Genomic DNA, 17,117 nt, shown 5'->3' on the forward strand with positions numbered 1-17,117 from the left:
GCGATAACTCATCACCATATCTAGGATTACCTGAAGTAATGCATTTCGAGAGTACCAGACTCTGTGTTATTCAGCGGTCCCTAGCCAAGCTCGTCCTTATGACTGTTTCTAGGACCGTCTGACCACCGTGATAAACTGCCCGCTGTGGGGATGAACAGCATTCCTTTCCCCGCTATCATTTTATTTCACAGAAATGCACGACTCTCCGCGAAGACACAGCAACTCAAGTCATTTGTTCTCGGTAGCATATGCAGCATACGCATTCAGGAGCAATCAAAGGAGAGTTTTATGCTAAGTTAAGGCTGTGCCATATGAAAGCACAGATTGGAGGGTAAAGAACAGAAGTCAGAGGACCAGTTAGGAAAGTGAATAATCCAGGCTAGAGATGACATGGGCACATTAGTAGAGACGAACACACTGGAAGAATGTTTAAATGACGTAAAGGCAACTGGGGCCACATTTGTTGATGGATTCCATTAGATATCGGAAGAAAAATGTGGCATTGATATGAATTCCTTGGTGTCTATCTTAAACATCAGAATGTAGTGAAAACATTTAGTTTCCAACAAGAATCTGTCCTATGACCGCATTATAAGAGGAAAGGGACATAAAGAGATAAACCAGTTGATGAATTTGTTGAATGTCTTCAAAGTTCACTGTCTGGTTCCACTATATGTGCATACAAACAGAACTGAGTTCTATGCTAGGTCAAACAGGATATCGAGTTTAAGTGTGTGGCCCTTATGTTGTAGTCTGTCCATTTCTTTCAATTCTCTTACAGGAAAAGACTCAAGGCTTACTCAGCACGTGTGGTGGTTTGAATGGGAATGCCCCCAATAGGCTCAGATATTTAAGTACTTGCGTGCCAGTTGGTGATGCTGTTTGGGTAAGTTTGAGGGGTGTGGCCTTGCTGGGGTGAGCTTTGGGTTTCAGCCACGCCCCACTCCCAGTTTTCTCTCATGCTTGTGGTTTAAGAAGTGCACTCCGGGGTTGCAGCCTCGGGCGCCATGCCTGTCTGCCGCCACACTTCCTCAACCTGCTCAACATGATGGCGATGGGCTGTTTGCCTCTGGAACCACAAACCTAGGTGAAGCCCTCTTTCTAGAAGTGGCTGTGGTCGTGGTGCTGTGCCACACCCTAGAAGAGAATCCAGCGCGTCGCACATGCCTTAGTCCTGCCGCATCACACATCCCTTCGTCCTTCCCCACCAATTTTGATGCATCATCGCTTTACTAACGCTGCTGTCTTCTTGCTGCTCAGCAGCCCTGCAGAGAAAACAAAGGCATGTGAGGAATTCCAGGCACTAAGAGGAAAGCCATGCTGCCAACTACCCCGGGGAGAGCAATGTGGGACCAGGATTCAAATCCAGACCTCTTGATTGCCTGATTACTGTTTTATAATCCCATTCCACATCTACTGGTTTCATCTGTCACAATTTAAAAAATAAATAAATAAACTATCCTCACCCTCTTGTCATTTTAAACACCAAATATATATTATTTATTTTTCCAGTATCACTATTTTAATTTAGATGAAAACTAAAACAGTTGTTCATCACCTCCTGAGATGAAGAGTTGGAAACTGAAAGGAAGCAGCAGAGCAAACCTAGCCCAAGATTAAATACTGTGCTTTAAACAATCATTTAAAACTCTAGGAAGGATTATGGCTTGTTTGTCAACAATCGCCCAAGACACTACAACCTTCAACAATTCTCTACCGCAGCGTGACTGTAAACGAGAAACTCTAATGACATCTACACAGGGCACTCTAGCTACAGATAGTGTCTGATCGCTTATTTCCAACGTCTCTGTCTCTAGACAAGGACGCCTGGTTGTCATCTACTAGCCCTCAGCCTCAGAAGAACTGTTCATGAACAACACAGAACTCCCCAAGGCTGGAGAAATTGCTCAGTGGGTAAGAGAGAGAACCGGCAACACACACACGAGGAACCGAGTTCAAATTCTAAGCTGGGCATTGGCTCGCATGCCCGCAATGCAGGCATCTGGGTGGACGTTAGTAGACCAAGGGAGCTCACCATCTGCCCAGCCTCGTGGAGACAGAGAAACAGTGAGCTTCAGACTCAACGAGAGCTCCTATCTCAGGGGAATAAGGCAGATACCTGACATCCTCCTCTGCTCTTTCGTGGCACAGACAAACAAGCACACACAAAACATGCACACACACATATATTCACATATGTGCACGCGTGCACACACACACACACACACACACAGTCCCTTTTTAAGACTCCCTTCTTAATTCAGGTGGTATATAGTGTGACCTATTGTTATCGTTCTAAATGTTAACGGGTATGTTCCAAATCTAGCAAAGGCTGAATAATGAAATTCCTTGGACTTGACTACATCATTGTTTATTTAAACTATGTTTTACTCTGACAAAGATGGAACAAAATTTACAGAAAATTGGTTTGGATGACGTTTGTATGTGAAAATTTCAGCCATCATACGAAGCTCTGCCTTAACTTCACGTATCTCTATCATGGGTGGTAGATGGTACCATAACATAGATATTCATTAATTTTAAAAATTCAGAGTAGAGTAAAAATTTAAAAATTTTTTTTAATTTTAAAAATTAATTTTAAAAATTCAGAGTAGAGCCCTGGATACTGCCCACAACTATACATTGTCTCCTAAGCATAAAAGATTACACATAATATATTTAATAAATTTATGTTGTTTTAAATGATTCCTTTTACAGATGAATTTGGGTGAATGGTAGGAAGATTAATTAATTATTCTATTTTTAAAATAACAGACAACATATAAGTTACCAAAATAGAATTAAAATGTATATATGCAATCGTTACTATTTTTTTTAAATAGCAGGTAACACATAAGTCACCAAAATAGAATAGTGTGTGTGTGTGTGTGTGTGTGTGTGTGTGTGTAGAATGGATCAGTGAGATGGCTCAGCAGTTAAAGGCCCTTGTCACTAGGCCTGTGACGCAAGTTTGTTCCTCAGGACTCTCATGATAGAAGATGAGCAGTTTCTGTGGTAAATTGTCCTCCACACATGTGAGCTGTGGCTTACACATGCCCTCGTACACAGGCACAATAAACAAACAAGTGAAAAACACAGAAAACAAACACAATCTAATTTTTTAAAACAGACTCTTTTAAGACACTCTTAAAGTATTTAGATACTCTTTCAATTTAATTCTTTTAAACAAAATCATATCTTGAGAAAGCATCTTGTTTGGCGTTCCTAACAGACACGCAAATACACATCTGTCCACAAGGTGGCGGAAGCACGCCGCGCACGCTCTTGAACTTCTATTTCTTAATCCTTTCTATTCTGCGGTCATCTCGTTTTCTGTCCTAAAGACCTCCCACTTCAAAGGACCATTTCAGGCGGTGCTGGCTGGTCCAGAAGCACTCTACACAAAGCACATGGAAAGCAGGACAACAAATATAATTCCAGACCTGTTCACCAACTCCTTCCAAGAAGCGGCCGTTCAGCATCTTGACTGTATCCTGTGGAAGCTGATGTTGCATTTCTAGTTTTAAGACGCGTTTTGAAAAACACACTTAGAAAAATCCTCCTTCACCTCGGTCCCAGCCGATGTCCACAGCTTCACCTGACAGTAAGTGCAGGCCAGAGGCGACGGGTTTTGTTTCTTTGTCTTTTATTTTTTATTTGTTTTATTATTTTGAGACAGGGTTTCTCTGTGTAGCCTTGGTTGTCCTGGATTTTGTAGACCAGGCTGGCCTCAAACTCACAGAGATACGTCTGCCTCTGCCTCCCTGAGTGCTGGGAGGGGTTGCGGCCCTCGGGCATGACACAGCTCAGTCACCTTTGAACTTCGGTGTTGGAATAGCTGGGGTTACCTCCTCCAGAGCACTTTTAGGCCGCTCTCTAGTCGACGTTGTAGCCCAGGGGCTCACGGGTCCCTGAGTTCTACAGGTACTTCGTATGTGTCTGTCGGTGCCTGTTCTACAGTATCGGTCGGTGGCTCAGGAGTTGGTACCTCCGAAGCTCTTCACGTACGCAGATCGACACGCAGCCTCGCCATGAGTGGACGGCCTGCCTTCCTGCGTGCCAGCCTTAGGGTGCCTGCAGAACGCCTAATCGACGCCATTAGTCGGTCCATCTTCTCAAGGAGCTACGCACATTTGCTAGAGCTACAAAACCTCAGAAACTGGCTTTCAGGCTTCATTGTTCTATTCCTTAAGGACAACGTATTAAAGTATCAAGAAAAATGACTTTGTAAGTGTAAGTTATTTAACATAATTAAGCTAAAAAAGCAAGCATGATGAAGACACGTACATCATACCCAATTTCATAATTTTTAGGGAAAAAATGTGTCTTATATAAAGTTCTTTTTGTATGAGATATATATATATATGTATGTATGTATGTATGTATGTATGTATGTATATACATTTGGTTTTTCAAGACAGGGTTTCTCTGTGTAGCCTCAGCTGTCTTTGATTCACTTTGTAGACCAGGCTGGCTTCGAACTCACAGAGATTTACTTGCCTCTGCCCCCCTGAGAGCTGGGGTTACAAGTGTGCCACAGCACCCAGCTCTCTTTTAATTAAGCAAGTGGGGTGGTAAAATAAATCTGCCAACGTTAGGCAAAGCGGTAAAATATAATGCTGACACTAGTTTGGCTGCATGGGACCGGGCCTTTGCATATGACATGCTGGAGTCTGGTGCAAGCTTTGTTAACAGGCAAGAATGAAAAACACCAGGCGTGCAGCTCAAAAGGTATGCTGTATATTGTCACAGTTTTTAAAGTTTAAAGTTCTCATTTTACTTGCACAGTCCATATCAGTTAACATAATTCCTGTGAATAAAAGCTCTTTGGAGACTAAATAATTTTTCCATAATAAAAAACGTTCCCAAGCCATGCTTCATTTTTTTAGTATACCGCTAATGACATTGCTTCCTCAGTAAGCAAGCAAAATATTGAAGAACCTTGTTCAGAATTTGGCCTCCTAGTTCTTCAAAGAAAACAAAGTATCTCAATGTACAACTGAAAGTTATATTCATTTAAAAAAAAAAAAGAGTCTTTCTCTCAAGGATATAGGAATTATGTAATATCAATCCAGAAGTTTAGAAATGATTTATTATTATGTTTTCCAATTATCAATTTCATTTTAAGTGAAATGCAAACTAGCAGTAAGATACGGATAAACAGTTTAAAAAGAAAAAAACAGTGTAATCAGACCTTTAAAACAGAGTGTTTCCCTTGCTTAGCTTTTTAAGTGCGTGTGTTTGAGTTTGTTCACGTGTGTGCAGGTGCACATTCGTGGGTGCATGAGGAAGCCACAGGACAACCTCACATACCACTGAGACAGTATCTCCCACTGGCCTGAAACTTACCATTAGGCTAGCCTGCCTGGTCAGCAAGCCCCAGGAACCCTGTTACCTCCATCTCCACAGCACCAAGACTCTATGCCCAGCATCTTCACATAAGTTCTGGGGATCAAACTCATATTCTCCTACTGACTGAGGGATCCCCACAGCACAGTCTAACCTGTAGAGACCGGTAGAAAAAATGATATATCTAGAACAGCATCATTTACCTAAATAATACCTGTGTGTGTACTTGAGACAAGTGTAGTGGCACATAACTATAATTTCAGTGGACAGTGGGCTGAGACAGGAGGATTACAAGCCAGAAACCATCCTGAGCTGGTGAGACTCAGAATCTGTCCCCAAAAGCAAAGCAAGGCTTGGAGAAATGGCTCCCCTGGGAAAGCACTTGCCACACAAGCAGACTCCCTGAGCTCCAGTCCTCATAAGTCACCAAAATTCAGATTTCCAGAACCCTACCTGAAATGCCAGCAAAGGAGGCAGAGACAGGCAATCTATGGATCGAGCTGGCTGAACACAGTTGCCAAAACAGTGAGTTACAGGTTCAGTCAAGAGACCCTGCATCACGGTATAAAGCAGAGAACCTTAAAGGAAGACACTCAGTAGTAATGACAGACCTCCAACACAGAAATTCACACATGTGCACTTACACCTATTAGAACATGTTTATACATACATGCACATACTTCATACACACACATATGTCTTTTCAAAAAAGTCAGAAATATGGAAAAATAATTTTCATTCAAATTATCAACAGGCATTTAATGAGATCAAACAACATGTAAAATAAGTCACTAAATACTAAGTTTAGGAAAAATGGGACAAAATAAGCGGAGACCTTTCAGCTACTGTTGACAATAATGTAACATGAGCAAGGAGTATAAGCCCACCCTTCAGCTCTTCTATAAAATCCAATCTAGTAGAAAAATAGAAAAGGAAAAAAAAAGGGAAGGAAGAAAAGACCAGTCACAGGGCAGGCAGAGCTGGGCAAAGGTACCTCCCGTGTTCCTCTGGACTATCTCAAATTGTCTCATTTTCTTCCCTGGCCAAATAATGTAATACATTGTGAATTTTCTTTATTCTTTTTGTCTTGACAAATTCCTTTTAAAGTAGTAACAAGCTCATATTATTTTCTGGTAGTATGCACACTTTTAAACCATTTTTATACTGGCAGGATTTATGTTGTAACACTCTCCACTTAGATAACGATAGTTTAAGAACAAATGTGCACTAGCAGATTTGTTTCCCTGGGATGGTTTTGACGAGACGCTTAGGAGAAAGAAAAGATTATATCAGCTTCATGCTCTCCATCAGCAGGAGGAAGTCATGCCACAAGTTCTGAAAATCCATCTTTCTCCTTCACATTCCCGTTTGCTCAGAAAAAACAAAACAAAACAAAACAAAACAAAAAAAAACAAAAAACAAAACACAGAGACTCACTCTGGCTTTATTTTTTCTTTAACTTATTTCTTTCAATCAACTTACTTATTCGATTATTGGGGTTGATTCTTGGGGGTTTTTATGCGGGCCATCAGAATTTCCCCTGTAGTGTAAATCTTCTCTCTGTTACTCTAAACACAATTATGAGAAAACGCTTATTATCAGAGAACCATGCTTTATTATGGAAAATCATAATTGTATCTCTATCATCCATATATAACCATGAAAACAGCCCGTTTTAAACGTTTCATTCAGTTTTAAACAGATGTGTCTATATATCTAGGAAATTCAGTTTTAACAGAATTTTAAGGGTATGTTGTGGAAATTACTCTCTGTCTTCTGCTAGGCATATTCTCCTTCTGTCTTAGCCCTCTCTGACCCAGAGAGATGGCCTCTATAAAATGCATCGCCTGCCCTGCCTTAGTCTCTGGCTGCCGACTGACCCAACAGGAAATGACAGATCTTACTTAGCACATAGTCAGTTCTTCTCCTCTTCTGCTTCTCTCCCGTCTGACACTTTTAGCGTACATCTTACAACTTCTCCTCCACGGCTCTTTCCTTTTCAAGCAAATCAACTTTGTCCTTTAAGAATTTCATACATGTGTCTAATCCATTCTGATTAGTCTCACTAGCCCCCACCCCCATCTTCTCTCTCTCCCGCCTCTGTCAATCCTCCCTTCATCCCTGCAGGTCTCTGTCCCGTGGTCATTTCTTTTTCTTCTGTTTTGGGATGTGATGTGTTTCAACCACGCAGTGACTGTGAGCATGGGTATGGAATTATCCATTGGAGCCTGGTGAACTCATTGGTAGGTGCATAACTGAAGACAAAGACCTTTCCTACCCAAGAATCTATCGGAAACCAACAGTTCAGCAAGAAAGAGTTCTAATTCTGATTTCTTTCCCCAGTCCACTTGATCTCCATTGATAGTGGTTTTCTTTTCGCCAGTGGTGCATCAGCAAGCTCTGTCAGCTTCCTCAAGTTTTGTGTATCTCTGTAACACATTCATCAAACAGTTCTTTCAAAGCTCTAACTGAGGGGCCCCTAAGAGAGCTATCACGAAAGCAACCACCGTATGCTTAACATTTACCCCTAACTCTGATATTTCACTTAGCCACAAATGCTGTGTTCAATAGTAGGCTGGTATTTACTTCAAATATGGCTGAGTGGTACATAATAGAGGTAAATAGTGCACCCTGAAAATCACAGGCAAATTTTTGTTAAAAACCCTCACTGTTTTTCCAACATCCACAGCATCCAATGCAATGTCCCCCCAGGCATTCTCCACTCTTCATAACTTCTGATGCCTTGCCTCTCTAGCTGGACTCCTTAACAACTGTGCCGCGCCTCTTGTCTCACAGAACTCTCACACTGTTTTCTGAACTCACTTCATCTCTTCCCCATGTCTTTGTCACTATTTATGAAGTCCCACTTTGGGGACAAGTTGGTTTTTTTTTTTCCTCCCTTTGTCCTGAAATCCATCCTAAAGTTTAAAGTCCACTCTCTTCCTGTCTTCCAAGTTTTTAACATGGAACAACAGATATCCTCTTGCACTTTGTATCCTTGGTTGGAAACCCCCATCAACAACAGCATTGCATTTTATGTTTGTGTCTTCAGTGTCTCTGAAATCTTCTGTTTTTCATTCACCAAAATCAGCATTGTATGGAGCTAATGTTGCCAACTATCTCTTAGCTAGAAAAATAAAGGATTCGGGTAATATTAAGAGAATTCTATGTGAATAAAAAATAAAAACTTATAAAGACAAATCAGCATGTGGAAATGAATTTGGGGTAATTTCTGACTTAATATAGTATATTAATGTAATCCCATTTTCAAAGATACATGAGCTGGTACTTGGCTTAAAATACTTAATAAAGGGATATTTTCCAATCCTCAAATGCAATTAAAACCACACACACGTTATTGATGTGACTATTCATATGAAAATTGACCGATCTGCTCTGGAAGCTATTTGACAGAGTTATGATTTGAGACTCAAGCAAGACCCATAATGAAAGTGGATAAACACATCACAAGAAATCTAAGCCTACAAAGCCTACATTTCCCCCTCTTTGAATTCCAGAGTCCATATTCGTGTGTGTGTGTTTTGAATCTGGATGTTCGAGGAGTCTCAAATTCACCAGTGAACTTGACTCGAGACAGTCATGAAGAAATTGGTAGGGCAATCTCTGCAGTGGCCTCCTGACGCTTCCTAAGCCTTTCTCACAGCTGCATAGTGAAATGATGGAGGACTCATAGGAAGCCCAGCTGTGCTTCCAAACACAGCTGGGCCCCACGGGGGGGGGGGGGCGGGGCGGGGAAGACAGGGTGGAACCCTACTTAGCAAATGCCAGCCATTGTTACAGGCCCAGACGAATGGGGTCTGGGAACAGATTTGTATGAGCTCAATACCGTTGAGGTTAGTAGCAAAGAATGCAAATGCACGAAGTTCCTTTATAACCTTTCTTCTGACTTCACAGTGAAGAACTGTGTATTCTCTCACAATACACCACACACACCCACACACATACACACATATACATGTACGCAGGCACACACATGCGCACACTCATACACACACAAACACACACAGTCCTATTTTGTTCAGTTTCTTTGTGGAGTTAATCTCACTGGATTATCAACTTGAAATGACACTAGTTTGAGTCTGCATTGACCCTGAAGGCAGCTTTACACACTGATCAGCTATACCAAAAAGGGAGCCGAAGAAAGGAAAAAGAATGGAAACCTAACCTTTCCGTGCATGCAACAAAAAGCGGAAAGTGAAATTATACGGAGAGTAGCGACAAACTCAGCCTAAGAAACAACTATATCAGATAGGCACTGAATCATCATTCATCAAACAGAATATTTATTATGTGGTTATAGTATCAAAGCACTAATTTTTTCATTGATGAGGAGGAGAGACATTTTCAAAAGATTGATAAAATATTTTATATACAGCACACCCTGTAGAAAATGCCTTCCAAACTTATTTGTCTATGTTAAGCAAAATTATTTAAGTTAACGTTTCACTTCATAGTTATGCTGCTATTAGTATAAAAATCACATTTCCTGTAATTGATGGTTTAAAAACCTAAACACTAATGGCTGCAAGCTTACTTTATTCTGAAGTTGAACAAAATAACAGTGTTTTCCTTACTTTAATGTTTCCTTCACGAGAGAATCTTAAACACATTATAGCTTTGAACTATTTTTTTAACAAAATATATTTGAAGTGATGTACATAATAGTTACTTAATACATAGGTAAAACTGTATGTACATGCAAAAAACAGTTACTGAAAACAAAAATAAAGCTTGTATTATTATTGATCGAACAAAAAAAGCTGAATAATGTTTGCTTTTTTCTATATGGTAATTATTTCCCCAGTGTTTCTTATAGTGTCATTTGAACTTGCCTATGGTTGGCATTGTGACAATTATTTGATTTATCTTTCTGTCCTGTGTCCTAAAGTCCCATTTGGTTTCTATTTGAGGGGAATGAATAGTGCTTGGTAGGAAGCTGGCTTTATCAACTCAGAAGAGGTCCATATCAGAATTTATCTATCAATCTTCGCATAGAATTATGCGGGAACTTTTGCTTTAAAAAACAAATCAATTTAAAAACACACTGACAGTAACTAGTAAAACATTTAGTTACACACACAGAGAGAAACACTCAGTTGGCAATGCGTACATTTTATATGTCTCAATTGACATTAGCATTTTTCCTCTGTTCTGTACACACATTTAGGTAATGTTGTCATTATGAGTTCATCAGCTATTCCATTAACAAAAATACTCTCTTTCCTGCTTTTTCCTGGCACAAGCTTTCTTCCTCCCCCTTCCCACATACGTCTTCTTCCAGTAACTAATCTCAACAGCCCTGGCAGTGAGACGATGAAGTGCTTAGTGTGAGCTTTAGGAGAAGGATGGAAGCAGGCATGCCCATCATTTTGTTACAAAGCACAGAATTAAAGTCGTGCTTCACTCCTTCCTTTAAATGTCTGTACTGGCTAAATTCTCTTTACAGATATCTATCTGTGCTAGAAATAACCGTGGCATGACACCTTAGAATGTAGATGTGGTCTGAAGAGTGTGTTCCTATAACTGTAGCAGCAACTTAATTAGCAAAGGGCTCGATGAATAGGACACTCAGGGGATTGAGATTTTGACTCACTGGAAATAAACACTTTGGACCTCATCCCACTCTCAGACTGACGGTCATACAACAGGTAGTTATGATGAGGGTAAGAAAGAAAAGGAGATGTTTACGTATGCCCAGATTGTCATTTGGAATACAAGAAAATGGAACATTTATAACCAGCATTCTTCCCACGAGTGCCTGGACAACAGTGACTGACCGGAGTAATTAAATCAGTGGGGAATCTGGGAATCACAGCTACATTTGGCTCTCCATCCAGCATTCAGTGCCTTGCCATCATGGCTACGAGGGGTTCTGGGAATGCTGAGGCGGCTGAAAATGAAGACTTTGGGAGAATTCCATAACAAATAAACATCAACATAACATTCTGAAGGAAGAGGGTGACAGCAAAGATAGAAATAATGATTAGCAAATGAGGCCAGTGAAGAAAGCTCCAGCTTTGATGAGCCATCTGCCCCACAAGAAAGTAACTTGAATTTTTAAATTAACCTTGAACTTAGGTGGTAATTGTCATCACATATCATTACATGTTTAGAGTCATGCATCATTATAGGTACAAAGATATCATAATACATATGCAGACAGCCTATAAGAGCTGCAGATTCTATACCTCAGATTCAACTAACTGTGTGTTTAAAATATGCAGGTGGGTGCAGTGGTTTTTGCCTTTAATTCCAACACTGGAAAAGCAGAAGCAAGTGGATCTCTGTGAGTTCAAGGCCAGCCTGGCCTGCAAAGTGGGTTCCCAGACAGCTATGTAGAAAGACCCTATCTCCAACAAACATGCAAATAATAATAATAAAATAAAATAATCAGAAAACTGTATATGAACTAAACATGAGAAGACTTTCACTGCTTATCATTATTTCTTAAGCAACATAAATACTTGCATAGCATTTACATTGTATTGGCTTAGGAAGTAATCTAACAATGAGATGGTTAAAATACACAGAAGGGTGGTCATGGGTCACATTCAAACACTAGGGAAAGGAGCTGATTGAAGCAATCTGTCATAAGTACCAAGGAATGAATATGCATGTACAAACATGTATGATGGGGGAATATTCATAGATTCAGAATATTGAATGTATACACACACATAACACTTTGACGGAAGAGAATGTCATTAATTGTTATGACTGCTAGACACTTACAATGGATTCCCATAAACAGTGAAAACTTATTTTTAGAATTCTCTATTAGTTTTAATATCCTGCATTTTAATTTCATATCTTCCTGAACAAATTCAGATTTACTGAGAGTAAGGAAACAGGAATATAATAACGTCTTGAATTATTCAGTTACACATTGTGGTGAGACTCTAGTCAAGAGAAGGCAAAAATGTTGGTAACAATCAAGAGGAGAATTTAATTTAAATGGCGTGGTCACTTACAGACTTAACTTTCAACTCTTCATAGATATATAGGACAGTCTTAAGTAATTTAAATCACATACTGGGGCACTGATTGGCCCAAATGAGCATATGAAAATTTCTTACTGCATTTATTATCATCATCATCATCATCATTATTGCTTATATTATTTTAAACCCTCTTAATGGTTAAGAGTAGCTTATGAGTCTGAAAGTTTTCAGCCAGTTCTTTGTGCCTTTCACCCTAATTCATCACAAGTTTGCCAACCACTATTAAAACACTTTCACATCTAAATGTAAAGGCCCATATCCTGACATTGATCCACGTGCGGAACTCCCATCGAAGTCGATGAGAGTGTTGCATAGAAATCAATGACAGGATATGGCCCTCAAGGCTGGACCGTCTCTCCCCTGGATCCTCTATTCATTGACACACAGAAATCTGAGAAGATTGAAGGAAAAAAAAAAAAAAGAGGCATAAAGCTTTCACTTTCAGGATGAGCTCCATGGCTCTCTGGCAAAGCTCATTGTGAACTGGATGCCAACTGTAGTTTTGCAAAAATGGGTAGATGGAGCTGTAAAGCTGCCAACCTCCGCAGCGATGCGCTTGGCTAGAATTTCATCTCTCACCATTCAGGTGAGCAGGACTTGTTTTAATCACAGCTTCTGTGTTGGCATGACATCGCCTTCTAAACCAAATGAGTTTCCCCAGCTCTGATGTCTGAATTGGAAATCACAAAATATTTTACAAAATCTACTCTCTATTCAAAACATGAATAATATTGAGCATTTCATAGCCTCATTTCTAATAACAAGCTACTTAAAATATTCTGATGTGCCACAATGCTAGAAATAATCCTCTAGATTTAAAATGGGTCCTTTTTCTTCCAATACATGCAAAGCATTTCACACATATTAAAAGTGATTCGTTTTTGTAAGGCATGTTGGACACAGTTTTTAAACCTTTTAGAAAATGCAAACAACTTAAAATAAACTCAGATTCATTCATTTCTTGCCACCGCTGTTGAATCCCATTCTTTTATCCAAAAGTATGAAGGAAATAGGAAGTTTGGTCTATTCAAGTTTTAAGCAAGCCAGGGAGGGATTGGTTTCCTGAAAAGGCCATGTGGTTTTCTTTGTAGCTCATAATATTAGCCCATGTTTAAAGTAAACAAGCCAATTACCCATGTTGGCATTGGTTTCCTTGAAGGCAAATTGAAGGGATTGTCTGGCTGGAATTGATGGCTTTCAATTTTTATCTTACTTTACAATTGTTTGGAAGGCCTATTGAAACACAGGTTGCCAGGCCTCACCTCCAAAGTTTCTGATTCAGTAGAAATCCTAAATCAGTTCTGGGGTGAGGACTGAGAATCTGAATTTCTAACAAGTTCCCCCAATGCTGCTGCTACCAAGTTCCCGGATCTCATTTTGAGAGCCACTGATCAATATACCTCATACTTTAGCAGGGACATGAATCACCTTGGAAATTTTATGTCTCCATCACCATACTCCCCACAGCCCTTTGTAAAATTGAGCAAGGCTAGGCTTGGATGTGGGTGTTTTCATTTTAAAGAATGAAATACAGATAACTCTGATTTAGTTTATCAGAGAGTATTCTGAGATATAACTACCCTGGAGCCCCTGCTAACCATGAAGATAATATCACACAAACACACACACACACACACACACCTTTTATCAAATTTGTAATGCAAAAAGCCTAGAGAAAAACACAAAATAGTCACTAGACACTAGTGACAATCACCTGAGCCACTCAGAGAGACAACTATTCAAGATTCTGTCAAAACCAATGACAAGACCACCTCCCATCTGATTTTATTATATGTTGTGATTTATAGTTATATAATGAATTGCCTGTTATTATGTAAGCATGTGTTTTTGCCAATAAGCAACAAGGCAGCCAATTTCCATCCTTTTATACTTGGCTATACATCTATCAGGCCTAACGCATTATATGTTTGAATTATGGCTTCTTTCTTTGGATTAGAACAGTAGCCTTCTTCCTGCTTATGTTAGAGAAAATGTATAGATGAATTTGGAAGGGTTTATAAAATTACATACAATTACATTGAAAGATTTATTTACTTTCATTATGCTCATATGGAGGAAGTATGTAGACTAATGACTACAGATGCCCATAGAATCCAGAAGAGGTTGTCAGATCTGGAGCTCAAGTTCCCAGGAGTTGAGATTCACCCTGTATGAGTGCTAGGAATTCAACTCAGGTCCCTGTGAGAGCATATGAGAACATGCCATTAAAGGCTGAGACATCTCTTTAGTCTTACTTGCAACTATTTTAAGCAAGCATCTACTAGAAGTATGGATCATTATGGAGATTATCTGAGCTAGGTGCGGTGGCATACACTTTATATCTCAGTACTCCAGAGACAAGGCAGGGAGATCTCTGTGAGCCAAAGGCCAGCCTGGTCTACACAGTGAGTTCCAGCTCAGCCAATGCCATACGACAGACTGTTTCAAGAAAATTTCACTGTGCATTAGGATCACAGAATATAATGCTTCTAATTTATTGCCCATTATGTGGATAAATGTTCATTAGTGTAAAACTGTACCATTTTCCTCACAGAGAGCACAGCAGAACCATTCAACATGACTGAGTGCTTTAGATCTTCACAAGGGCATCGTTTCTACAACCATCATGGTTGACCTAATAATGAAATGAAGTCTTCCTCTGTAAGCCTGGAAAATAAAATGTTCTGCTTCAGCTCTTCAATTGCAAAGCGAAACTACTGCTGGATTGGATGATCTCTAAGGGCAGGTGCCATCTCTCTCCTGCATCTTTATGATTTAGGACAACAGAGTTGACCTACGTGTCTATTATGCTGTGAACTAGAATTGTTTAAGAGATCACCCTTTGGGTACATCAGTAAGACAGTTTCTCAATTAGGTTAACTGGCATGAGAAGACCACCATAGCCATGGGCAGCACTAGTCCATGGACTAGGGTAGCAGATTGCAAAGGAGAAAATGAGCTGAGCACCAGCATTCATCTCTCTCCGCTTCCTGACTGCAGTTGTAATGTGGCCAGCCATCTCACATTCCTGATGTTGCATCTTCACTTCCATGATAGATTACAGCTTCACACTGTGAGCCAAAATACACTTTTTCTTTTACACTGCTTTTGTCAGACAGCCCGGCTAGCTCGTTCGGTAGAGCTTGAGACGCTTCAGTTGCTTTTGTCAAGTTTTTTGTCAGAGCAATGAGAAAAAATGCCGAATGCACATGTTAAAATTTTTATACAGATATACAGTTCACATTTAAATTATTTCATTCTCACTTAGTCTCCTAAACTATAATATTTCTTTCTATCTGGAAATAAAGTATTCCTCCGAACTGAATACTTTTTAGCATACTTCACCTTATGATTGCTTAGTAATTAGCTTTCTTCGTTAATCAAAGGGTTGGGTATCAGAAATTAATTTCTCTGATGATCTGTATATTTTCCATATACTATATCTCTTATGAGTGCTATAATTGTAACCCTTTATAATTGACAGACATTAATTACTGAAATTGTACTAGAATTTCCATATAATTTTATATCAGAGCCACATGAATACTGAATACCTTCATCATGTTTAGAATACAAATGAGGGAAATTAATTTCCAGCTATTAAAATATGTAAGACTTGCATGAATATAAGAACAAGCCATGCAGATTCCTGAGCGCTCTATCACAAATAATACTTCCCTATGTGTTCAAGTACATCAAGCCTGACACAGCTGTTATCCTTTCACTAAAACTAATGCAGTTATTGGATCTTGGAAGAGAGGAAGAAGGCAAGAACCAAATCATTTAAATCTCACAGCCAAGGGTAACAGAAAGAGTAATGCATGTGTCCATAGCAAGTTCATCTTCTATTTATTCATATTCCTGAAGTTCTCACAGCCTCAGTCTCATAATCCACAAGCATTCTCAGCCCCCACCACATGGAACACTCCAGAACCCCTGTTTTGTTTTTGTTTTTTACCAGAATGACTTATCTTGAACATCCCCTTATGACCTTATATTAGTATTACATAAATACTGCACATACACACATACACATACACATACACATACACATACACATACACACACACACACACACACACACATCTCTTCTGAGTTATAAGGGTGCAGCTTTTAGTAGATTCTCAAAGAAGGAAGGTTATGACACCAAATGTTAAAGGAACACTGGGATAAGCTGACTAACCTTCTTTAGTCACCAAACATGTTCAGGCCCTGTACCTCTTCTGGTGAGCATTGTGGTTTCTCCAATTTAGTCTACTGGTTTCGCATCTTTCCATTTTAATGTCCTGTGTGGTGCTGTGAAAGCCATTTGCTTAAAGCCGTGTATGTTACTCCACTTCTCACTAACTTTCAGAGCATTTTCACTTCCTACTACATATGTGTTTGGACAGACAGGCATACAGATAGATGATAGATGGTTGATTGATAGATAGAAAGATAGACAGACAGAATGATAGATAGATAGATAGATAGATAGATAGATCCAAAAAAAGAGTTAAATGGAGTTACCCGATAACAGGGCAACAATGACCCTACTGAATACCACAAGCTAACAAATAAAAAGCCCATTGCCAGCTATGAAACTCTTCTTTTGGAGTTGTTGGCTACTGAGTACCCATAGACCACTCCCTCCAACCAAATACAGCTGTAAAGAAAAAAAGAGGCCCATGAACACTCAGCCTTAACGGGAACATGATACACCACAACCCCAGTCTCAAGGTCCAGCAATCACTGTGGAGGAGGGGA

This window comes from Meriones unguiculatus, chromosome 15, assembly GCF_030254825.1.
Source record: "Meriones unguiculatus strain TT.TT164.6M chromosome 15, Bangor_MerUng_6.1, whole genome shotgun sequence".
Classification (NCBI taxonomy): Eukaryota; Metazoa; Chordata; class Mammalia; order Rodentia; family Muridae; genus Meriones; species Meriones unguiculatus.